At 40.5% G+C, this 25,987-nt stretch overlaps 1 protein-coding gene across 13 annotated transcripts in view; it reads left to right on the plus strand.

The window, feature by feature from the left end:
• NDST2 (N-deacetylase and N-sulfotransferase 2) overlaps positions 1-25,987 on the plus strand; it is a 138,730-nt gene that overhangs the window by 54,821 nt on the left and 57,922 nt on the right. For 8 of the 13 annotated variants that reach the window (XM_069019369.1, XM_069019363.1, XM_069019365.1 and 5 more), the window contains one exon: positions 11,744-11,825. The exons of the other annotated variants lie outside the window; for them this stretch is intronic. The gene's annotated coding sequence lies outside the window, so the exon portion shown is untranslated. The remainder of the gene's footprint in view (positions 1-11,743; positions 11,826-25,987) is intronic. 13 annotated transcript variants of the gene reach the window in all.

Below are 25,987 nucleotides of genomic sequence, written 5' to 3' on the forward strand. Positions count from 1 at the left end.
TGCCACTTCTTTCTCAGCTATTCTGTAGGGGCTCTCTCTGGCACCAGAAAGCACACATCTTCCAGCCCCTTTGGCAAGTGCTCATTTCATGTTTGTGTGCCTCTCCAGTTAATAAAGTTGTTTTGAATGGGGAAATTTAGAAAGGAGGAGTGGTCACACTTTCTGGGTTTGATTTCTTTGTGTTTGTGACTACCTGTTTGTGGGCTAGGGCTGGCCACTGAGACGTGCTCCTTGTAACAGAGGAGTGAGTGTTGCATCACCTCGGACAGGTATTGCAGAGCTCACTGCAATTCAGCTGATGCAGTTTTACGCAGGATGGGGGGTTCTGTGTTAAATTGCAAAGTTTTGTGTTAAACCTGATGTTACTTTTCAGCAGAGAAAGACTCTGTAATCTTCTCGTTACCATGCCCCAGGGGAGTTGCAGGGACACTAACATCTGTGCTTGCTGTATCAGGGCTGACCGCTGTTTCACGAGTCAATTGGTCCTTTTATCCAGTGTCTCTGAATAGCACAGGGAATGTGGGCCCTGCACCTTCCTGCAGGAGGCTTTACAGGATGGTGGTAAGTACTGGCATTGCAACATGCTGAACCATGGGGCTCCATCACTTCTCTTTCACTTTTGAATACTTCTGAGATCCAGAGCACTCCAGAAAAGTTAGGAGGCCTGTTGGTTGTGCGGGGAAGTCAATAGTCAGAAAAACCCTGAGCTTGGTAGGTGAGCAAAGATGATTGAAAGATTGAATCATGGCTTTAGTGACTTAATATGGGATAGATAATCTGCTTCAGAGAGTATCTTGGAGGTCCCCCAGCCTCAACCTTTCTACAGAATTACCATGTTGAGAGTAAGGGAGTATGATTTCCCTTGACTCTCTTTGTTTCTGTGCTACTTTTTGCATATAATTATTCTTTAAAGAAATAACATAAAAACCCTTTACAATTTCCATAATTAAGAACCCCCCCCCCCAACAACAACAACAAACCCCCCCAAAAACATAAAAGGGAAGTGTATAGGAGCCTCATTCATCACCTTTTGTCACGAGACTTGATTTGACATCTGAGACTACAGAGAAACTTTGGCAAGTGCAATGATTTCCCGTGTGGGGGTAATAAGAGAGAAAAAAGCTGTCAGTTGAAAACAGCAGGAGCTGCATTAGCAAATATAAATTAAACAGATGGCTAAGATACTGCAGCTGTCACATAGAAGCTTCAGGAAGATTTTTAGCTTAGAGCTGCAGGAGACTATTTTAAAAGGAAAGATGAAAACAACAACAAAGCAAACTTTAGCGTGACGAAAGAGACAATAGAACCATTCAGATTATTATATGAAATTTATCTAGGATTGTGGTGTTGGTTTGGGGTTTTTTTTAAATTGATGTTTTCAAATCTTACTATTCTAAAATTAAGTTAGGATCAGCTATTATTAGATCACGTTCAGATTTTGGTATCATGGGTTTACTTGTTTAAAAATGCTCTTCTGTACGAGACACTGGCTCTGACATGCTCTGGAAAATAGGGAGAAGTGTAACACACATAATGCAGTTTTGATTGTCAACTGTTTGTTGTACAGCTATTTCAAGAAAAACTTCTTATGAAAGAATTTATAAATAAAACGTTTCGGAAAAGCAGTGTGGAAAGTGTTAACATTTTGGTGGAGGAAGCCACCTGCATTTTAGTGTCTTGCATGTTCAATCTTAAGACAACTTTCTTCAGACTCATTTTCAGCTGAGAAGTGACCATTCCTTTGTGAAAGAAGTGCTAGAACAGCACCCAAGTTTATTATGTTAAAGTACAGACATATGCTAAATTGAGGACAAGTTGGAAATTCTGTGCTGTTTCTCGGCGGCCAAAAGGCAATAATTTTCTAAATGTTGTGTCTTAAAGTATTTTCCATCAGTTGGGACTGATGGTTTGTCATAGATTATTTGTGCATAAGCAGATTGTTATGCTACCTTTATAGCTAGGTGGTGATGTGAATTACGAAATAAGTTCAGCTGCATTTGAAGCCTGTGTTTTACATTCAAAGAAATAGCGTGCAGAGATGGATTCCTAGGCAGGCTGATTGATTGTCCAGAGTTCTGCTTTTTGTGTTTGATTTTTTTAACTGCAAAAATCACAAGTATTTGTGGTTGACTTTTTAAATCATATTTAATATGCAAGAACTTCTGAATTTTGATTGTATTTCAGCCCTTGGTGCAAAATCAGTATGTCTTCAGTTCTGCATGTTCTCCAACTTGTGTATTTCTTTACAATAAATATCTTTAGGTACTGTTATATCTAATTCTGAACTTCTTCTATATGGATTATTTGAGAGCTACCAAATCTACATATCAAAAAATAAAATCTTTTTTTCCTCTGTATTTATCCTTCCTGCCATCATCCCCATAAATTTTGAGTACAGAAGCCCCAGCATGCTCTGAAAACTGGTGAACTTCCATTCTATTAGAACTAGGAAGTTCATCACTGACAGATGAATGCTCTTTACTGGCTAAATCTTCAACCTGTCCTAGACTTTTTCCCATTCTTAGTGGTTCAGGACACAAATCATGAAGGACATTAAAGGTCAAAAGCAACAGCTTGGGCTTGTTTATGTGAGCTTGATGAAAATGCATACCCTCGGTCTTCCCATACTGTTCTGGGTGCTTTAGCTGCTCAGTAGAAGTGAGCTCCTCATCATTTAACTGCATTTCTTTTGTGGTTGTGGCTTCATGTGTAAGTGTAGGAAAGAACAGCTGATGATGCTGAGTAACTGTTGTTTCTACCATTAAGATTTCATTTCTACCCCTGCAGAAACTTTGCAGCACTTACAAAGTCCAGAAAACTTGGAGGGAACAAGCCTCAGCCTGAGTGTATTTCTTTTCTTCCATTTTTGCTTAAGAGAAACAAAGTTGGCCTTAATGTGTACTTCAACTTGAGAATTATAAATGTGGAATATCTTTGTCAGTGATGGAGGGATGTTTCGGGGTAGGTGACCTTTCAGTGAGGCCTGGCCTCAGCCTCTACATATTTGCTCCTAGACTTCAGCTCCCAATGCTTTAGCTAAACTTTGCTGCCAGGATGTACACAGCAAGGGGGCAGCTGTGCAGGCAGGATCCAAGGCATACAGGAAGATTACACACTGAAATCTGCAAGTTCCCCCTGACTTCTCCTCCTGGGAAGAAATGCAGGGATCAGCCAGTGTGATCAGAGGCTCAAGAGAGCTGACAGTTAAGAATGGATGGGAAGGAGCTAAAACAGAGAAGTGAGTTGGATGGGAAGAAACAGAGGGACAAAGATAGCCTTGTGTTGTAAGGTGGTTAACCTTAAAGTTTCCTGCTGAGTATCCCAAAGGCAAGAATAACTTTTCCAGCTGGAAGTGTAATTACTGTATAATGGCCATCTATATTCTCTTCTTTATCTTCATGCAAGCCTTCTAAAGCATATAGGGCTGCATGGTTGTTTTGCTGTAGGTACAGCAAATTGAGTGCTGTCAGGCCTATGGCACAGAGCTGGTGAGGAAAATGTCTTTATAGTTTTTGAAACAAGTCTGTGACAAAAACTTTTATGTTGTGTGAGGTGTTAATATCAAACTCTCATTGATTAGGATCAGTTGCTGGCTGAATGTATGATTGTGGAAAAAGAAAACATGATCCAGCTTTTTTATAACGCTCTCATGAAAAGAAAGTGCATCTTAACCGGAAGCAAGTGAGCCCAGCCTTTTGGTTCTGTAGCTTTGGTGTATAGCTTAGCCAGTCTGCAAAAAGATTGAACGTTGATCTTTTTAAGCTTAGTCCAGAATTGCCAAGTCTGTTTTTTAGGTCAGTGTTGTTCTTATGCTATATAGGCAGCTGCATCATTGACTGAAAGAACATGTAGCAGTTATAAATTGTTGCTTATTATTATGCTTATCATTTTAGAGGACACATAAATGAATCCTAGGTGGAACAAAGCAGCACATCAGGTAGTCCTGGTATGTGGGCTGTGTATTCTACAGTGCTGTGTCAGTAAATAGTGGGTTACTGATTAACTTACAGTAGTTAGTATTTTCTCGTTTGTCTCAGTAGCAGAGAAGATTGTTAGTTTGGCTTTAAAGTAGTTTTATCTTTACTTTTCAGTGGAAAGCAGCTGAATACACCAGCTTAAATTTTGGTAATGAGACCACCTTCCATATGCAAAATAAATTTTCCATATTGTCAAGTATAGCAATTTCTGTCTCTGGATTTTGATCTCCATTCCAGATTCAAGCGTGTCTGATCCAAATTAGTTCGTGGAATAACATTTTCCCAGTTTGTAACCCACCACAGTTTTGAAACATAACTCTGCCGAAGTCTTACACTTTAGTGCGTTTACTTTGGTCTGTTGGATGTTGGAAAATTGTATGCTACTGCACATGGATATGGAGTGACACCCTTCTAAAATAAACAAAGGTATCTACCAGAGAGGAGCCTTCCAGAGATGTGAAACAGGTGAGTTTCCTTTCCCTATGTAAGGAAGCCCTTAGGTGATAAGATTTGCTACAGGCTCCTAGAAAGAAGAGGAAATGTTGAAAGGCAAAATGCAGATGCACAACTGCTGGTAGCTGCAGGCTGCCACCATACACAGCTCAGAATAAGGCTAAGCCTGTCTAGAAAAATAGCAAGTAGTCGTTTGGGAACTTGGCATAATGGTGCCTCTCCACCTTTGTTAGGAGGCAAATAACAGTTGGATGTTTAGTGTTGTTTCAAACTTAAGTGAGAAAACTGGGGTTGAATAGAAAATAATAATAACAGCACAGTTAAAAAGGACTGTGGCATGAATTAGTTCCTTGTACCGCAGTCTTTGTTCTTTGCAGTTGCGTAAGTCTAGGCATTCATTCTTGTGGTCTTAATACTCTGTTCTTTTCTGTTTGGAAGACTATATCTGACCAAGGCTTTGTCTTTATTCCCTCAATTATTTTGTATAAAATAATAAAGTCATATGCATTTGATGCTAACGGAATCTGTTTGCAGAAGACTTCACTTGTAGCTTGTTCCACTTGTAGTTTGTTCACATGAATAAATGAGCACAGATGCTTGGTACTGTGAAAGTAGTAAATACACACCCTTCATTTGCAGTCTCTGAAATATGTTGGTCAGAGCTACCCCTCAAGATTTTTCAGCATAACTCTTTTGTTAAGATTATGCAGAAATCACACTTAGTTGACATACAACATTCTATGCTAGATTCAGTTAGATACCACCAAAAGTGTGCTTCTGCCAGTTTGGCATGTTTTTTTCAGGCAACTGGTATTAGCTGTTCTGTCAAAATAGCTTTTTTGCCTGTGTAAACCACATCTTGACTAGGCAGATTTGCTAGGATAGCTATTTTAGCAAAGCTCTTCTACTGTAGGAAAGACCTTATTGATAATACTGTGAGGTTCCCACAGTAGATGAAAGGCACAATACAAAGGGCTTTACAAACATGAATTAAGCTTCACAACACCCTTGTGAAATAAATCATTATTCTAGCTCAACAATGTCTAGTTTCTTTTAATATGAGATGTTTTGCAGGGATGAGAAGGGAAGGTAGAAGATGCAGTTGGGGGGATTAATGTCTGGTAGCAGTGCAGTGTTTATAAACAACAAATTTCTAACCTGTTCCAATCCGCTGCTCTCTCTGGTGTTTAAAATGTCTTTGCAAAATCAATGGTTTATCAAATTGCTTCTGATTGCTGGTGTCACTGATCTTTGGAGGAGTTTGGATATTGGTACCTGGCAATTTCTCACTTCTTGAAAACCTGGAGGACTTTTGTGTATATGATATTCTCATTAACACTGTTTTTAACTACATTGCTCTCTCTGATTTGTATTAGACTCTCAGTCTCACACTGTTCATGTAGTAGTTCAGTTAAGGGACCTACCAAAGGGAATGGAGAGAGGAGTAAAAGTACAGGTTTATACACATGAATGATTTTAAATTAAGTCACTCAGATTAAAGTAGTCAGATACCGAGTTCACCCACATGGTCTTAGTTTAGACATTTTTGTATGTTAATTATCATTTAATCTTTAATTACGTGATCACGTTCTATTTATTCCCTTTCATTTCTTAGGGAACAAGGAACAGAAGAATTCTGCTGGCATATAGGTTTATTTTCTTCTCTACCATTCATCAGCACTGCTTTTGAATTCAGCCTGTAAACCTTTGGGTCAGGCCCAGGCATTTCTGCAGTTCTCTGTTAAACACCATATCCTGGGTTCTGCATTAATACATCTCTCAAGAATTTAAGCAGGCTGTGCAATTTATTCACTTCCCAGTTCAGGGCCTTCAGATGGCAGTAATTGTTTTCACCAAGTATAGCAAGGAACTCATTTTTGAAAAGCTATTCCAGATCTGAAATCTGGGTGATGGTGCAGACATCCAGCCTGACTGGGTTTCCTTTCCTAACCCTTCATGCGTGCTGGGGGAAGTTCCAGTAACTGTTCAGTGGTGTGCCTGATCCTCCAAGCGGTACTTGAACTAATAGGAGTATTTCTGTGCTCTCATACTGTTTCCACAGCAACAGCATACTTATCTTTTTATTCCCCTCTCAAGGTGACTGTTGCCTTGAGCATTAGACATGTGGAAATGCTTGGCCCTCTTGTTCTCTATTGAGATTTTGGTTTACACCGGTGAAGAGTGGAAGGAGTAGGATGGGGAGAGTGTGACTCTTGGGAGAGACAGTGTGATTATGAAGTGACAGTGGCAGTAATGAGACTTACTTAATTGTGGCTTTAGTGTTGGTAATATGATTGTTTTGAAAGTCATGGCTCTTTTTAAGCTCCACAGATGAAAGGTCTCAGTTGTTAGTGACTGTGATCATAGCCCTTTGCATGTGCTCTTGGAATCATTTAGGACCCACATCCACTTTGTGTATTGTGTTCACATGCAGTATGAAACCCTGTGTGCATTCTCCTGTCCGCCTGCTCATAGACACTTTGTGTGCACGTCACATTAAAAATGCTGTTCTTCTGTCACAGCATTTGTCCCTAGCATTGTGGGAAGACATTTAATTGCTCCACTGAAGTAGGATGTAGATGTTATGCCACCTCTTGGGTATGGTACTTGCTGTGGGTATTGAGACACTTTCTTTCAAAGAAGTACACATGCCTGTTCAACATCTGTTGCGGTGTGGAGGACTAAGAAGCTTTCAATTTTTGAAATAGTTCCATAGATCAGCCCTTTTTTTTCACCAGTTAGGAAAGCAGTCTCCTCTTACACAGGTGCCTAACACAACCCTAAAAATGATTGCTTTATTTTTTTCACCTGTTTTATTTTGCCTCTTTCCCAGCATCCTTGTCCTAAAAAATAAGCTATCATATTTTCCTGCAGAGCATATAATTTGTGGTCCTGAGCTGTTCCCTGTGATTTTTTTTCTTTTTTTGCTTCCTTTACTCCTCTTCCCTTTCTGAGGAACTGCATGTTCTTGTTCTAGGGAGCATCGTTGTAAGTGCTGTTCTGCTTTTTAACACACTAACCCAGTATATCATGGAATAATTTAAAATTCCATTACATTTAATATTCAGACAAGTCAATTACATTCATAATATTGGATTTGGGACTCTCCATTCCTTTAAGAGTGAATATCTTAAGCAGTATCTGTCACTGTGTTATGCTTTTGCAGTAAAGACTTCTGCTTGATGTGTGTGTGGTGGTTCTTTACCATCAGTGTTGTAGTTCCTAACAGTTTTGAGCCAGGCTGTCAGAAGTTTTTGTTATTTTACTCTGACGAACAAGTAAGTGAATGTGTTGACTGGCAAAATGAACGGCTAATGTATGGAACCATGTGATCTGGGGTTGTCTTGGAAAGGCACATTGTTTATAGCTATCTTTACAGTTCTAAGGCTAGAAATGCACTTATCCATATAATGCTTATCCATCTAAAATGTTAAAAGCTGTTCAGGATTAAGTGTCCAAATCAGAAATGTCATTTATGTATAAAAGCCAGAAATTAATAAAAATACCTTTTATTGCTTTTTCATTGTAAGCACATCTGGATGTACTTCTCCTGTTAAAAATCTTACATTTAGTTCAAAGATGAAGAGCATTCCAGTACTGAACCTTTTTAAAATTGAAAATAAGTTTATGATTGCCGGTCTTGCATTGCTTCACTTCAATTCTTTTTGGTTGTATCTAGCTCTTTTTGACTTCACATTGAAGAAAGTATATGTTTTAGTTTACTCAAGAATTTGTTTATTGAAAGACCAGAGTAAAAAATTTCATGTCTGTTTAACATTCAGTAATTTGCTATTAAGCTACTTGACACAAGTTAAAATTTATGTTAATACTGTCTTGATTAAACAGCACTCATTATCACACACTCTGATTTGGCCAAATTGGTTTCCTAGCAGATGTCTCAGTAAAGGAGCTCACTCTAACATGAGCTCACTCTTGACACGAGATGCTGGAGCATGTCCAAATTAAGTTAGTGTATTGCAGTAACGTTTGGCACTTGCATAGCATCTTTAATTTCAAAGCATTTCACATAATCATGTATGATATTGGGAAAATGTATTAGATAATACAATGGCCAAAGCAAATTTATAGATTTTAAAGGGCTAGAAGCTATTTTATCATTCCAGCAGATGTCGAGTATTACAATTTTTAGTGTTAAGTACAGAGTAGTTGTCTAGTGGCTTCTAACACAAACCTCAGTTTCCATAGCTTGCAGAAGGTTTGAGTTAACCCTCTGGAGGTCTCTCTATATATTAAGTATTTCAAACCCCAGCTTCAAACTACTTTTTACTTAATGCTTTTCATCCAGTCTTAGAATCATCAATGCTCTTCAATCCTCTTTTCTTTCATTTTCTATTAATATTATAACCACAGAAAATACTTGTGATTTCTCATGTTTACCTTCAATTATTCTTTGGTGACTACTTGCAGCATCACTTAAGTCTCCTGTCATGTAGGCTTAACCAAACACTGAAATCCAGAGGACTTTTTTTCCCATTGTGCAGTGTTACTTCATACCTGCAAGTTAAGACATTCCTCCTTTAGTCCTCACAGTTTGTTTTTATGTATTTTGTTAATTCAGTTTATGTGTGCAGGGAAAGCTAATACAAATCATAATTGGGCATATGTAAATCTAAGGATTTTTCTGTGTTCAAATTGTTTGCCTCTAATGTGCTTTTCTAACTCCCATTTTCTAGTCTTTTCAGTATTTGGAAATTGGGTTATAGTTGCTGTGTAGTGCAAAGCAGATATCTGACACATGATACCTAACAAGTACCTGCCTAATTTTTTCTGCTTAAGAATTAGACTTACCTATGTTTTGCATTTCCTTAATGGTTTTGTTTATCAACTGTATTTTACAGATAGCATAACTGAGTGCAGACACTGAAAGCAATTTGCCTAAGATTCCCAGTATTTCCTGTAATTCTGGTTCTGTTTTCCTGATTTGATTTGGAATGATTCAATTATGAACTATATGTAATTTCATAGATGTGTGATGTATCAAGTTTATGGTTCATCAGATAACATTCAGACTTGCCTTTTCCCCTCTGTGCATGCACCTGTCTGGGTTTTCTTGTAACCACAGCTCATTTTATTGTCACGTTTTCCCAAGTTTAATGTTACGTGGGCCATCTTGTAAGGTTGATGTCCATGTTATGTTACAAAGTGAATACTTCACTTAGATTTCAGCCATCCTTGAAAGCAAAGAGTACGTTTTCCAAATATGAAAATGATTTCTTGCATTTGTTAGGTTTCTATGTAACTCAAAGGCAGATGAAGTGGTTTTACTTAAATGAAGGATTAGTATTTCAGTGCTGAAGGCAAAAGTTAAAGCTGAGGAGCAATTAACAACAGACTGAGAAGGTGGAGGAGCTAGCTGGCATAGCCAGGAGGCTGCGGGGGTCAGCCCTCCGTGCCCCCCTTTGACCCTAAAGCCTCTGTAATCTGTTGGCTGCATTGCTGGTGGGGAGGTGCTAACCGAGTTCGATTTAACGATTTAACGCTGGTACTGTAGCATTTAAAGGAAATGAAGGATATGGCAAGTGAGAACTGAACTCTGAGATCTAGTGAAGCTTTCTGAGGCATTAGGGGTTCTCCCAGTGGAGTTCTCTTACATTATTCATGGCCTTTAAGCTTTTAGCCAAGCTGAGCACTCTGCACTCAAGTGTAGTAGTAGAAGGTAAAAGGAAGTTAACCCTATAGTGATATATTGTAAGTTTCTTGCCAAGGCAGTAATTTTTACAGTGTGTTGAGGGGATAGAAGCGTGTCTGAGAGAGGGGAAAACTGATTTCAACTCTGACTGGATCTCAGAAAATACTCAAGCAGGAGTACTCTGCAGTAAACCAGTAGGAAGACCAGTTGAACCTATATGCAAGGCCTGGGGCTCCATCCTGCCTTGGCCTTCCTCATCAAAGTATCTCTTCTAAGTTTCAAAAGAAGGTATGACTTCAAGCTGCAAGATAAACTAGTACTCAAGTATTTCCAGTGATGCTGTGGAAAGATTTATTGTAGAAGGCTTCTGTGTGTTAAGGCTGACGGAAGTAGCCAAGACTTCTCAATGATTCTATGATCAGGTACCAGAAACCCATATCTGAATTCCAGCTTGAGTCTGTAGATTTTACTGTGCTTGTGATTGTTGCTTTGAACACATTTACCTTTTCTTTGGTGAACTCCTTATGTTTAGGATTCTTTTTCTTCTTCATCTTTCCTACCATTTTTTATCCTGTCATTAGGTACATTAGGACTGCCTGCTCAAGGGGGCTTTTAGGAAGGGTTCAGAAACAGGAGACTTTTAATGCAGTGGATCTATATTGGTAATTGATCTGGGATATTAGTGCTGGAGTGGTCTGTCATATCCAGCTTTTACTCCCTGTCTATTCCCTAGCTCTTCTGAGGTTTCACAGCAAGCATCCAGAATGTAGAACAGATTGTTGCAGACTAGTGGAGAATGACCTCACTCAGAGACTGAGAGGTACATTGGGGATGGAGTGGAGAAGGTGACAGTAAACAGAAGTCCTTTGCTGGTGCGTAAACTTCAAGCTGTGTAATTTCAATCTACTGTATATACCTTTTGTTGATAGGACTAAAATATATTATGTTGGAGGTAGGGAAGATAACATATGAAAAAATGCAATACTTGTGCCAAGCACTGGTTAATTTATGAGCACAGAATATCTATTTCCCCATGTGCTCACATAATCTTTAAATCTAGATTCCTCCTTTTTCTTTCATCCTTAAAGAAAACTATGTTCAAGGGTAATATATTTGAGAGCAGATTATTACTTAGAAGCACAAGGTCTAAGGCTTTTAGTTAAAAGTCAGTTCTGAACATTTTACCTTGGAAAAGTATGTGTCTTCTAGGCTGGAGAGGGTAGTTCTGGTTTTGTTGGAGCCAAGATTTTAATGCATTTGCCACTTGACGTAAGTCTTAAAAATAATTTGATTAGAAGACTGTGTGTTGGAGTCCAGCAGTCTGGAATAAAAGGTCTCTGTGAACAGTGTATCTCTCTATGCGCAGGTTCTCAGGGGAAACTAAAAATGTTCAAGCCCCAGCAATAAGGACCAAGAGGAAAATGATACAGGGATCACAGTGATTAGTATTAGTTTGAGTATCAGAACTGCACCCAGGACCCTTACAAGAAAGGAAGGAGAAGAGTTTAAGAAACAAAACAACATTCTTGCAAAGACTTTTAAAGATTGCTGCCCTGGGATTGTGCTCTTGATTTTGTAGCCTCATAGCTGCATCTGAAATGAGCTGTTGCAATTTTACCCCTTGGACAATTTTCAGGGTACTAAACATTTCTTTTGCCGGCAGGTATCAGCTCTGGAGATCCAAATGTTACTAATGGCAGCCTTCAAGTGATGACTGAGAAACTGTGATGAAAGTTCTGCTCAAAGTATGTTAAGCATTTGACAGTTAAGCAGCTAAACTCTTTTTGACATTGGTTCAACTATGGCATTTCCTTATAATCATTGCTGATGGCAGATAATTTTCTTGATGTGGTGTTTCTGCTTCAGTGTCCATCAAGAGGTATGATCAATAACAAATGCAGTGGACAAGATGCTGGAAGTTCCAGAAAGTCTGTGTTGAAGGGCTTTAGCAGACCAGGCTTTCCTGCTGCTTGGTTTTTCATCTTATGAGACACAGCCTTTTACAGTAGCTTTGTTCTTGGTTAATTTTGTGAATGATTGCAAAAATTCCTGTGTAGTTTTGTCCTTCTGTAGGTAATACTTTCAGATTCCTTGTATGTTTCTTTTTTAAAGACATCTCTGGTAGTGTTACAGCCTTTACAATGGCACAAGCATGTGTACTCCCCTGGGGCCCTCCCTGCTCAGTCAGCCATAGCAGGGGGTCTCTGTACACCTGCCAGGTGTACAGCAGGAGAGCCACACTGGAATTTCAGTCCAGCCTTTGGTTCCTCCCCATCCTCTATTGAAAGGGCACCTGCAGAGCCACTGGGGCAAGGGTGCAAAGCTCTGACTTGAAACAAAGCAGTTCTGAGCTAGTCTCCTCTGCAGCTATCAGAAAGGGAATCTGTTGGGTTTTCATGACAGGGTTCTGGTAGTGGGAGGGCTACAGGGCTGGCTTCTGTGAGAAGGTATTATAAGCTTCTCCTGTGTCCGATGGATCCAGTGCCAGCTGGCTCCAAGATGGATCTGCTGCTGGCCAAGGCTGAGCCCACTGGAGATAGTGGTAGCACCTCTGGGATAAGGTAGTTAAGAAGAAGGAAAAATTGCTGTGTAGCAGCAGTTGCAGCCAGTGAGGGGAGTGGGGAGATGTGAGAGGAACAACTGCAGACATCAGGGTCCATGCACAAGGAGGGGCAGGAGGTGCTCCAGCTACTGGGGCAGAGATTCCCCTGCAGCCCCAGGTGAAGACCATGGTGAGGCAGCTGGCCCCCCACAGCCCGTGGAGGTCCATGGTGGAGCACTTACCCACCTGCAGCCCGTGGAGGACCCCACACTGGAGCAGCTGGATGTGTCCAAAGGAGGCTGTGGCCCCGAGGGAAGCCTGTGCTGGTGCAGGTTTCTGGCAGGGCCTGCGGACTCATGGGGAGGAGTCCATGCTGAAGCAGGGTTTGCTGGCAGGACTTGTGGCCCCATAGGGAGCCCCTCTGTTCCTGAAGGACTGCACTCTGTGGAAAGCACCCACGCTGGACCAGTTCATGACCTGCAGCCTGTGGGAAGGATTGACACTGGAGAAGTTTGTAGAGGACTGTCTCAAGTGAGAGGAACCCCACGCTGGAGCAGGGGAAGAGTGTGAGGGGTGCTCCCCATGAGCAGGAAGGAGCAGCAGAGGCCATGTGTGATGCACTGACTGCAACCCCCATTCCCCCTCACTGTGCACTGCTGGGGGGATGTAGAGAAATTAAGGAATAAAGTGAAACCTGGAAAGAAGGAAGGTGTTTTTAAGATATGGTTTCACTTCTTATTATCCAACTCTGATTTGATTGGTAATAAACGAAACTAATTTTTTCCCCAAGTCGAGTCTGTTTTGCCTATGACAGTAATTGGTGAGTAATTTCCCTGTCCTTATCTCAACCTCCAAGTCTTTCAATATATTTCCTCTCCCAGTTCAGCTGAGGAGGGGAGTGATAGAGCAGTTTTGGTGGGCACCTGGCATCCAGCCAGGCTAAGCCACCCATGACAGGGAAATAAAAAGCAGTAGTCCAAGGGTGGCAGAGCAGGGAAACACCATTCCTCTCAGTCAGAAATGTAAGGAAAGTCCTACTCTGGAGAGCAGGTAAGCTTAGCCTGGGAAATAAGGGGGAGGAACTGCAGAAACTGGACTTCACATGCAGCATGCTGGCTCCATTTGAGTGTGCAGCATGTCTGCTATGCCTAAGAATGTTGGTATTTAAATAGTTTTAAGCAGGCTTTGAAGTTGAAGCCAGTTGAGTTAAGGTAGAGGTCAGTGTGTTGTAACTGTTGGCTGAACATTGCTAACAACTTTGTGTACTTTTACATTTTTAAGCTACTTGGCCAAAAAAATTAGGTGTATGATTTTTAATTGTAAGTTTAATGTTTGCAATTTTATGTGGCAAACCCCAGCAAATCACAGAAGGCTGTTATTTTTCTGCATCCACAGTACTTTTCTTCATCGCCTAACTGAATGTATGAAATTATACTGTTGGGCCCGGATTTTTCCTCTAACATGCAGAGAAGTGTGTATTTATGGTTTTACATTTTAAACCGTGCTTGTCAAGTGTTTTAATCCAAGGAAATCCCAGGAAAGAGAGGAATGGGTATCTCCCTAATAATGGCTGTGCCTGGGGAACTGGTACAGAGCGGGCGCTTCACGCATCAACCCCTGCGGGCACTGGCAGCAGTGAAACAGGAAATTTTAAAGGAGAGTATCGATGTAGACAAGCCCAGCACTACTCATGTGGAAGGAATTAGTCCACAAGATTTTATCTTCTCTTTAGGTTTGCTGTTCCCTGCTCATGTCACACCTCCTCACTCTTCTCCTTCTAACTTCCAGGAGTGCCTTCTCTTGCAGGTGAGGCTCCCCTTCCCTGAGCTGTGTTTGAAGAGGGTGTGAGAGACATTAGCAGAGCCTTGAAGAAGGGCGTGCAGCTGTATTGCCTGTGTTGTCAAGAGGTTTAGAACACTTGGGATGGTGATTGCTGGAGGCAAAACGCTGCTTCAGACCTTTTAAGATATAGTTGAGTGGAGACTGCACTGGTATAAAGAGGCCAGTATGGGTTGAACGAGCAATTACAGGAGAGCACTCCAATGCAGCTGAAGTGGGAAAAAAGTGTTTCCCAACTCCCGACACCTCCCGTCCTCCCCCACCCTCTTTGACGGGAATATGTTTACATAATTTGTAAGAAAACTGCTCTCCAATATCTGTAATTTTATGTATATTCCCATGAGCAAAAAAGCTCTCTGAGATCTGTAATTTTGTGTATATTCCCGTGGGGACAGTAGAATGTGTGATATAAACCACCCTTTGGCACATCATCTGTCTTCTTTCAGATGTGCTCAGTCCCTTCTGGCACTCAGAGGTTGCAGAAAGCAACTGAGCATCAGTCCTGACGGCACCAATGTCCTGAAAAACTTCATTCTGGCCCTCTACCTGTGCCCTTGTTTCCCCAGTTCAGGGATTGCCCTTAAACTCAAGCCTCAGCCTTCAGTTCCAGCCTGAGGGGCATGGTAGGTGTGCCTGTCTCTCGTGTCTCCACGCTTGTTTCCTGGACGACCCCACGGTCTTGTTCAGTCCTTGGCTCCATCTCCTTTTGTTATGAACTGAGCCCTCAGGTGACCCTCAAACCTGTTCATTGTCCTTGCTTGGGATTGTCGTGGATCTTGTCGCCAACATACAGCTCTGCCCACCATGTTCAGATATGGTACAAGTGTGGCCAGTAAGTGCCCTGGGGTCTCCACTCTTTCTCTGTTGGGGCAGACAGCTCTTGAGGTACCCTGAAACCACGAGACATGGTGCCAACTAAGTCATTTTGGGTGAGAAAAGTAACCACAAGCAATGGAATAACTACCTGCAAGATCACTGTGTCTTTATGAAGCTGAAATAGTTGGAAAGATGAAAACATGAGAGCAGAGGGTTAGAATGTTTCTTTTCTTGCTGATGGTATTTCAGGGGCTTTTTTTTTTTTTTTTTTTTTTTTTTAAGCTGTTCCTGCCTAACACCAGCCACCCACGCTGCTGGTAAAGCAGCAGGTAGCACACAGCAAAAACTCTGTTTTCTCTCTCCTCATATTTGCTTCAGGACCAGCAGTTGTCTGTCCTCATATTTAAGGGTCTCAATCCCTAAATCATGTTTAAAAGAGCTCTAGAAATGCTCAAAATGCCTACAAAACCCCCTTGATTTAAAAAAGATTGGACCAGTAATGTTGATTACTATTGCCTTACCTTCTGTTACAGCTTTGACTGTATGTCCTTCTGTTGTCTCTTTTCTTAAGCTTAAACTAGAAGCTCTTTGTTCTGCCTTCCTGTGGCACATTTCATAAGACTTTTTATCACTCTAGCTACAGTGATATGATTATATGGTTTTTTCTGCAGATGGAACTGCTGCTGGTACGTCTTTTCCATTTTCCTTCATGAGCATGCGTCCATCAAGATTCCAAGTCTTTCCCTTGTCAATAATAGCTCTGTTTAACAAAAAACCTCTGTAGAAAATTGTTAACATTGCACTTCTCCTAGATGTTTACTGTTACATTTTTCTTTGAAATGGAAGTGTTTCTGTGCTTTCCGATTGGTGTTTATTGTTCTAATTCAAATATTCTATTTACAAATATTAATGTTTTATAATTTTCTTAACATCAGTGTAATGCCACAGTGAGCACTACAGGATAATTGTGTATGATGTGCAACTATATAATCTCAAATTACCCACATTTTTTCCCCTGAGTTGCATTATGTATTCCCTTGTTCTTTTATTAGGAAACCACATTAATAGTTCTTAATCTGACCAGCGTCTCCTCTTGACTGTTTAGGATTTTTTCATTTGCTTCTTAAACCTCTTGTTGGATTTTAGAAAACAAAACAAAAAACCAACAGACTTTAGATGGTTTTCTTTGTTTTATTCAATTAGCAATTTCAATCCATTACTTCAGTGTTCTTCTGTTGTTTTGGGATCAACTGGTGAGAACTGAACAGTGTTTCACAGTGGAATGCACATGTTAGTTCTTGTACTTCTCATCTATTAGTTTCTTATGCATCTCAATATAACTTAATGTGTATTTTTATTGTCACCTTTTATCGAGCACACAGTGTGCCTTCATTAAGGTGTCTAGTTTTTCCTCTTTTTTTGAGTTAGTAATTTATTTATGACCCTGTTCAACAAGAAGTATGAGTGGTTATAATTTTCACTGTTTAGTACTTTGCTTAAATATAATGTGTCATCAGGTTTCCTCTACATAATTCAATTCTTCTGAGAGGAATACATGTATATATGAAATTACTGTTTGGATTACAGTTTGTATTGCCAAAGTGCAGAGAGTCCTCCACAGGTCAGGTGCTAGCTGATTTGGATGCTCCATGAATACAGTACAAAAGCCCAAATCCTTCATTTGAACTCATTTGTAAGCTACAGAAGTCAGATTTATTAATCAAAAACTCACTGCACTACCATTTTTGTATCTTCAGAGTACAGCATTTGCTACTTCAAATCTTCGAAATCTTTTCTTACTGTTACGTTTGATTAGTTCAAATAGTTGTATTTTCTGTTCCCCAGTATTATGGTTTTATCAAACAGCTTGCTTTACGTCAGTGTTACGTGCCATTCTTTCTGAATTTCTGTTCTGTATTTTGTACCGTGATTTGTATGATATGAAAGTTGTTTCCATATGAATTAGATTCTGTTTTTCTCCTAATAGAAAATGCTTTTATTAGACTCTCTGTAATCATCTGCATATGACAAATCTTTTCCTACCTCATTAGTGTGATGTATTCTGGTTTGTAGCCCACTGTGATTGTAGCCTTTTGACTTTTCTGTCATTCTCCTGCATTTCAGTTCTGCTTGTTAGGTTGTTCTCTTCTTACATGGCAGAGTAATTTTCTTTCTCTTTTACATCATTCTTCATCCTACATCAGCCTCTTGAGCCCCAGATGTTACTAGTCTAAAAATGAGACAGAAATTAACCCTGAACTCAGAAGACCCCAAACACTTACTTTTACCATTTTTGCAGTCTACCATGTATGAATGCATCTTATGTCTCTCACAGGGGGAGAACGTTTTGAAAGGGGTCAGGGCTGTTTCACAGACTGTCATTTCCACATCCCTCTGCTGTGAGGGATACCTGGAGTAACGATGGGCCGTGAAGATAAAGCAGTTATCAAGATTCTCCAGCTGTGTTTCCCTCACCCTTTTCCTTTGCCCCCCACCTTGTAGGCACTGTTCAGTGCTGTTCTGTCCATAGGCAGTCTGTACTAGTTAGCTATCTGCTACATACTCAGGGCTTATCATCCATTTGTCAGCAATTGCATGTTATCTCATACCACAGCTTCAAAATCTGTCCTTGTGTTCAGAGCTCCAGACAGGCCTTGCTTTCTCACGTGTCCTTGTTTATAGAGCTACCATGTGCTACGGAGGATATGGTCAATGGGGGAAAGGAGGATCTGCTGGCAGAGGATGCTCGAGGGCAAAATACTGGGCAGAGTCCTTTCGTAGAGAGTGTGAAATCCGCATGTCTATGTCTACCAGCATCCTGAGTGGTCAAAATGAATGTGCTGTGTTCTAGGGCATTTCCTGATGTTTTCTGTAGTAGGAAGATGTAGGATGGCTTCTGTGCTCGCAGCAGCAAGGTGAGTGATGATATGTGGAGACCTGATTCTGCTGGCATTGGGTGCCCATAGGCCTCGTTTGTCAGCACAGTAGCGAGTGCAGGGTCTCCGCTGTCCTTTTCAGTTCAGCTGGCTTGGGGAGCTGTTCCCTGCATCCCTGAGCTTTGCTGGGGTCAGGGGAAGTCCAGGCGATGAGACTTATATTTTTTCTTTATGCAGGGGATGGGGAAAGGGCCGCTTGTTTTGTAAGAACTCCATTGTGATGGATTAACTTTCCTCTTGAATGATTGCGCGTGGCACATCCAGAAGAGGTTGCGGAGCGGCCCAGCAGCCCGAGCAGAGCACTCAAAGGACTCTGTGTGGGCAGGGAGTGGCGAGGGCTGCGCTCTCCTGGCACGGCCTCCTCAAGGCGTGGGGCTCTGTGTGCCGGCTCCCTGTGCCCGCGCTTCCTGAGGGAGAAGGCCTTCCCCTCCCTCCTTCCGACAGCTCCACTTGGTCCCTAATGAACCTCAGTGGGAAACGACAAAATTCTGTTCATGAATAGCTTTACAGTCCCCTTTCTCCCGCCTACCCTGCTCTCTGTCCTGGGAATGTGCTGCCCACACAGTGACCAGAGAGGAATTTGGAGACATTTGCAAGATAATGCCATATCAAATGTTCCATTCTGACACTTTGTTCTTGAATTTTTCAAAACTGTTTACTACGTATTTCCTTTCAGTTTTCATGAATAAGCACACTACTTCTCCATGACTAAAAATGGGGAAATGCATTTCCAAATGTGTGAAGCCATGTAACTATATAAAATTGCTTTAATTATGTGTGATGTGGTTAGTTTCTGGAAGTCTATTGTGCATTTCTGCCAGCAACAAGTACCCTTTCCTATTTGCTTGCTGCTGTTTATCAGACTGGCTGTCCTCCCAAAGTAACCCTCATTCAAATTCTTCACTTAACAAATGCTCACCAAGAGGCTTTTTGATCCTCACATACTCAGTGTCACCTTGGTTGTTGCTCTGACAGAGCAGAAGATAAGAGTCTAGATTTCCTCATTAGGAATTTGGTGTCTTACTATGTTTTTGAGACGTATGTTTTTCATCTGGTTTATGATGTTTTTAGAAAGATCTGAAATTACAGCTCAAGGGAGAGTGAACACAGTTTCAGGCATCTAGTAAGCACAGGTGGAGGTCATTTATATCATCTTCCCCAGGCGTCACAGCTCCTGGGAACTGGAGCAGTGCTCTTGCATGCTTTTCTGTAGTTACTGGTTTTCCTGGTAAGTGCCAAATTCTTTACTTTTTTCCTTTCCCTTACTGTTTGGGAAGATTGGGGAAATGTGCTACCAAAATGTTTTGGCTTTCTTATTTTTTGAATGACAATAGCTACAGAAGAATAATTGTCTTTTTACTTCTGGCTAAAGAATGTTTCTTTCTTTTTTTTTCCCACTACTGCCTGCCTTTGACCTATTTGTTTTTGTTTCACTTGAAAATTAACAAGCTTTTAAACTCTTTTACTTTTTGTAAGGTAGATATTTTTGGAGTTACTAAGCTGAAGTTATTCCCTATAACAATCAGGGACATAAGGTGTTGGGAGGTATGAGAAAAGGTCTTACTTTGAAGACTTCCAACTTGAAGTTGAAAAGGAGGAAGCAAACATTAAAGGGAAGCTTTTCTACTTTCTATTAGGGGTTTTTCCCTATCTGCAGTGTGGAAAAGCTATTCAGTACTGTTGGGATTAAATGCAGAGAAGAGCTGACAATAAAAATTTTCTCTTCCTCTGTAAAGAAATGATTTTTCAGAAGGTTTGAAGTCAATTTTGAGAGCTAAAACAACCCTTTCACATTTTGGTGACCTGTCTGTGCCCATCATATATCCCTCGTCTTCTAAAGAGCTCCAGCAGAGCCAGCCACAGTGATCCTAAGTGTCTAGAAATATCCTTTGTGCAGCCCTTCCCACAGCTGGGAAACTGATAGTGTTCATTTATTCCTCTGCTCATAGCTATCTCTGTGTGCAGAAGGGAGATACTTGCTCTTCCTTCCTGAAGCTTTCTCTGTAGAAGTTGCTCTGCTCTCAGGATCCAATGACCATATTAATGAATTCATCAATCACAATAATCTGATTAAATTGATGGGGAAGAGGGAGCCAGCAGATGAAACAAACAGATTATTTTAAGATATATGAGATACCCAATTAGTAACTGACTCAGCATTTAAGTGAAAGTGTTGCTCAAGAGATTTACTGGTAACCAATGTAATAAATTACACTTTACGGCTTCTCATCTTTGAGAAAGGCTCGTGCACTGCTATAGGAACCTGTAAGTAAAGCAGTAACAAAGTGTTGCACATAAGAAATATCAGTTATATATTACTTCTTTAAAAAAAAGTATGGATTCATGTATGTGCATTTCACTTAGAAACACACTAGGCTATGGGCCATATCATGGAGAGATTAGCATGGATTTTAAGTCTTGTACAGGTACTTTAGCCACGACCTGGTGAATGTGTATTCAGGCATTTAGAAAACTGAGACTTGAGTAGGAAGGGAGTTGCTTTGTGTCACTGAGGTTTCAGGGGCAATCCCCCAGAGTACAGAGATAATGGGAGGGAAGCTTTCTGTCAGGGAGCATATGTTTTTGTGGCGATTACACTGTGTATAGATTAGGACTTCTGGGAGGGAGGGAATGGGAAGATGTGCTTGGAACATAGGACCATCTGCCAGTACCTTGGCATAGTCATTTCATTAATGAGAAGCTTATTAGCTTGAGTTCTGCAGAGATAGATAAGAAAGGCAGCAAAAGAGACAGAAAACTGTCATCCAGCTGCCATTGAAAATGAGAAAAGATGGCTCTGATAACCTCTAAAATCTGATTTTATTAGAACTACTAATGCTCTTCTAGGTAAGAAGGTATCAGTCTTCTTGTTGCTGAAAAAAAATTTTCTAAATTTTGTAATGCAGTGTGGGATGTTCTTTGGTAGGGAAAATATTAAAACTGAGGGTGAGCTGGAATAGGAAAGAAAGTGCTAGGAAAAAAAAGGAAGGAACTGTGACTTTTACTGGGAAGTTGTTTTTTTCATCAAAAGCTGCTTTTTCCATTTGGTAAACACTTGAGGTGACCTGTATCGAATGTTGGGTATTTAATGTTTGTGGTGATATAGGATGACACCTGGAAGATACAACCCTGAGAGCATCACAGTCCCAGCCCTGGCCTATGCCAGGAACTTCAGAGAGTGCACAGTCCAGCCTGTGTTCCACGTGAGGCAGAAAACTAGGGGAATGCTCTAGTTGGACACAAAACAGTGTTCCAGAGGCAAAAAGGCAACAGTTAGAGCCTGTGAACTCTGTTCCTCTGTCCTCACGTACCCAGTACTGCTGCTGACATGGTAAGTGTTCGAGCTTGTGTTCTCTTCCTCATTTTTGCTGTCCTGTAGATCAGAAAAACTGTACTTAGCCTGTTTCAGGGAGAGCTCTGCTATTCGGCTGAAAGAAGGATTAAATGCTGTTGTATTTAAACAGCTCTGTTTTTCTTTTGACAGTTGAGTCAGACTTGAGTCTGGGTGAGGGTGAGATGGCAGAGCCTTTGCCAGGAGAAAATGGTGGTTGGAAGTACAAAGTGATTTGAGCACTGGCATTTGTTTAATTATTTTCCTTTGGTTTTGTGCAATTCAGGTTAGACTGGTAGTTAAGATGAAGGGAAAGAATGAGAAAAAAAACCTGTTTCCCATGAAAAGCATTACAATCTGCAGGTGCCTCAGTCCATGGGAGCCTGGATGTGTTCGGGACATACTGTGAGGGTTATGCAGTTCACCAGCAAGATGGTCTGTTAAATAAGGCTGGACAAGTACAATTTCTGTTTGCACTGCTAGGATGGAAAAGGCAGTTTCCCCTGATGTCTTTGCTGATTTGTGAGCTAACTCAAATGGAGCATTGTCTCTGACTTTGTCTATTGTAAATCTGTGGAAACAAAAGGAACATTCATTTTCAAAAAAATGAGTAGAAAAATATAGCTTAGGAATGTCAAAACACCTAAGCAGAGTGATGCTTAACTGAAAGGGGGTTGGTTAGTCATCCATTTTGCAAATTCTCTTTTTGTATTGAGGGTGGAAGAAGATTAGTGAGATGAAAATCTGTGTTATTATAGAGATAAGAATGGGTTATGGCTGGGTCCCAAAGGAGAAAGAATTTTTAATATTATTAAAAAATCCCAACCCTTTGCTGTGATTCATCTATAATGCTTAGACCGTTCCATGCAAAAAAAATTTATGATAATAGTGTACAGCATGGTGTTTATATCTGTAAATGTATGTACAAATACTGACACAACATAAATTTAGATCCTGACCCTGTGCTTGTTCAATTCAGTGAAAATACTTCTGACAAGCATTTGATCCAATTCTCACATTGACACTCAAACTGAATCTTCTGCTTTTGAATATTTATTCTTACCTGCCTTAAAATGGAGCAGAGTTGATTCAAAGTCTAAAAAAAAATTTGCCCTACATGGGACCCTGCTGTGTTTTATCTACTGAAACACTGATAGTATCATATAGTGATAATACTCACTTGCCATGTCACATGATTTTTGCATAGATTCATAGAACCATAAAATAGTAGAGTATGCTAAGTTGGAAGGGACCCATCAGGATCAAAGAATCCAACTCCTGGCTCTGTGCAGGACACCCCAAGAATCCCACCATGTGCTTAAGTGTGTTGTCCAAACTGACAGTTCATGTACTTTTTCTCTCAAGTAGTGGAAGAATGTTGTTGGCCCCACAAGGGCATGGTAGGTCAAGGTTTTGGCTCAGTCTACAAGTCTAAAAGGCTTTTCACTTAGTGAGGCCATAAAGAAACCTCCAGCTGGCTGGATGCCTCTTTTAAAAACACAAGTGTGGCCTTATTCCACCACATGATGATGCTCAGGGAAAGTTGTGCATGCCTCAATGTCTTGGGATGAGAGAGGAGTGGGAGGGGGGCCTTTGCTCATGTACCAGTGAAGCCAGGAAAGTCAGATGTTTGCATGAAAACACAGGGAACGTAATCTGATTGATTCAGAATTACTGTGAAAGGATAGAATAAGACAGGGGAAGAGAAAGAAGGATGGCAGCAGAGAGCTTTTAACTTGACATATGAAAGGAAATTAAGAAGGTAAGCAGAAATTTTCATTTCATTGCAAGCACAAAAGCTTCTTTAGCTGTTCATGTGAACTATGAAATTGTGGATCTTCACGCAGTGTTTCCCTTCCAGCAGCAGAGCACAGAGCTGAGTGCTGCCTGCATTTGGGAGTGTTATGTACAGCTTTACTTTAGTGCCTTTCTGGGTCAGTGGCTCTCAAACAATGCCACACAGAGCTGCTTTTAGTCATGCTTCCATGAGTCAATCTGTAAGTACTGACACTTCTCCCTGATCATAACCCAGTGTCCTAGAGAATCTGCAGGCTCTTCTGACTACTAATCTCAAAGCATTTATGGTGTTCCTTGAACTCAGGTTGGTTGATCATGTGTACCTTTTTTCAGATGCCATTCTTCCTTACAATTCAACCACTGTCAGATTGTTGACTTCAAAAGATCAAGTAAAAGTATGCAGCCAGGTCCTTGCACCTTCAGCGTTGAAAGAATTGATACTACTCTCCTCAAATTGTTCTGGCACTGCTCTCTCAGTAGTCATAATCTGTATTGTCTCATGGCAAATAAGGAGAAAGAAAATTACTGATTTATGCAAAGATTTTTGTTTTCCGGACATAATGAGCAATAGCATCAAGAATCTGCATCATTATAGTCTTTCAAAATAGATTTGTGGCTCAGATTGTTTCACCTCTGCATGCCAGAAAACATAAAGGAAGAGGGATGATAGAGTAAAATAGTGAATTTAAATACACTTCCAAACAAGCATATCTAGTAGTGGAGACCTCTCTGGGTGGATCAGGTATGTATTTCCATTTGTGGGAGGGTTTGGTGATGGTTTGAGTATTTCTATAGCCAACCTTAGTGGCAATTGGGAGCCCCAAGGGAGGAGGGAACAGTGTTCAACATTTGTGTATTTCTCATTAACTGACTGCAGCTGCAGCCTTTATCATCAGCAACCAGGTATTTGGACTTTTTGGAAAGTAGTAGCAGTAGCAGATCTTGAGAAGACTGTGTGGAAAGAGAAAGAAGGCTATCATACCTGAAGTGTGAGGAAAATCCTGAAGATATGTCTGTTTCTGACCACTGGCTAAACTGAATTTGGGGTTGAACATTAAACAAGCATGTGAAAAGTAATTGGGTAGGAAGTTTTGACTTCTTCTTTCCCCTCACTCCCCTGAATGAATTTTTTTTATCTGTTTTCTCTGTTCCATGTAAGGAAATAAAACAGGTGCAGATACAGCCAATCTGTAACAAGTCTTGCGCAATTTGGCTTCAAGATATTATGCTTATTATTTGGATTTCATTCAGCTGTGTGTGTTTGTATCCAAGAAAACTATCTGTAATTTTTTACTTGGTTTATTGGATTGAGTATGTCTTTCCATTATATATTCTTTTCTGTACAGTCAGCTGTGCTATGGTCACTTACTGGGCACCTTGGAACTACTACTGTGAACTTCAAAGTGCATACAAAGAAAGTTGTTTAAACACCAGATTTGAACTGAATTATGGGCAAAACTCCATTTTTGTTATTACAGCATGTCTTTACCGTCATATCAAATGTGTTTTATATGTTATATTTGAGTACAGATTTTTGGCTTTATTGGTTTCCTCCTTTATAAAAAATGAACAATGTTAATTCTAGTTTTAATTAATTCCTTAGGGGGGGTGTGTCATAATTTAGAATTGCAGATTTATATCATTATAGGCACATGCGTGAGGTTAAGTGAGGAGCTGTTTATACTTTTTTCCCCAACAGCATCTGAGATATTGGAGGAATCTGCTCTGCAATGTAGAGTGCACATCCTTTATGTTAAAGGACAGAGATTAAAGTAAGCATAAGGGGTCTGAAGACGCAACACTGTCCAGATCAAATATTGACAGTGATAAAGGAAAAGCATAAACTCGGCAGGCTTCTGACTTAGTTTTCTTTATTTAATGGAAGAATAAAATGAGAGAAGCAAATTATCTTCTTCCTCTTCACATTCTCCATGGTAGCTGTCAGCTTCACTGGGGGGTCACCATTTAGGCACAAAACCTTTACATAGCTTTTAGTTGGCATTAGTTTCATTCCTGTGGGTTTTGGGCACCTAGGCGTTTTCAGGCTGTCTGGAAATACAATGCATGATTGCCTTTCATGAATCTGGTTATTTGTTTGCTGGTTTTTTTATATGCTATTTTTCTTAAGATAGCAATGGCTTTGTGACAGGTGCAGACGGGTAAGGCATTGCTTTGACTGCGTGAGCCGTGGTTTACTAGGACCAGGGAAAGACTAGTACCAAACTAGGTGTCTTTAGTTCTTTTGGATTCTCTTAATTTGGAATGCTTTGATGTAGATTAGCCTAAACAAGCCATTAGCAGAATTGTTTAAATTATCCGAATGGGGTGAAAGGTTTAAATACAATGCTTTCTACTACTTTAACCCTGTAATTCAGAGAACACTCAATGCTATCATCTTAATTACAGCATTGCTGCCAGGAGGCAGTGGCTCTGTGGCAGGATAGAAACTGACAGTCATTCAAGATTTATCTGTCTAATACATAAATCATAGTTGTTCCTTCTTCAAGACTCTTCTTTGCTCATTAAGGAACAGTCATAAATAAAGGGTGGGAGTGGAGAGGAAGAGAGAATACTAGCAATGGAGTTTAATCAGCTGAGAAGGCTGTCTCCTTCCTACCCACTTGGTAAGAGCAAAAAGAAGGGAGA

The sequence above is a fragment of the Aphelocoma coerulescens genome, chromosome 6, assembly GCF_041296385.1.
Source record: "Aphelocoma coerulescens isolate FSJ_1873_10779 chromosome 6, UR_Acoe_1.0, whole genome shotgun sequence".
Taxonomy (NCBI): domain Eukaryota; kingdom Metazoa; phylum Chordata; class Aves; order Passeriformes; family Corvidae; genus Aphelocoma; species Aphelocoma coerulescens.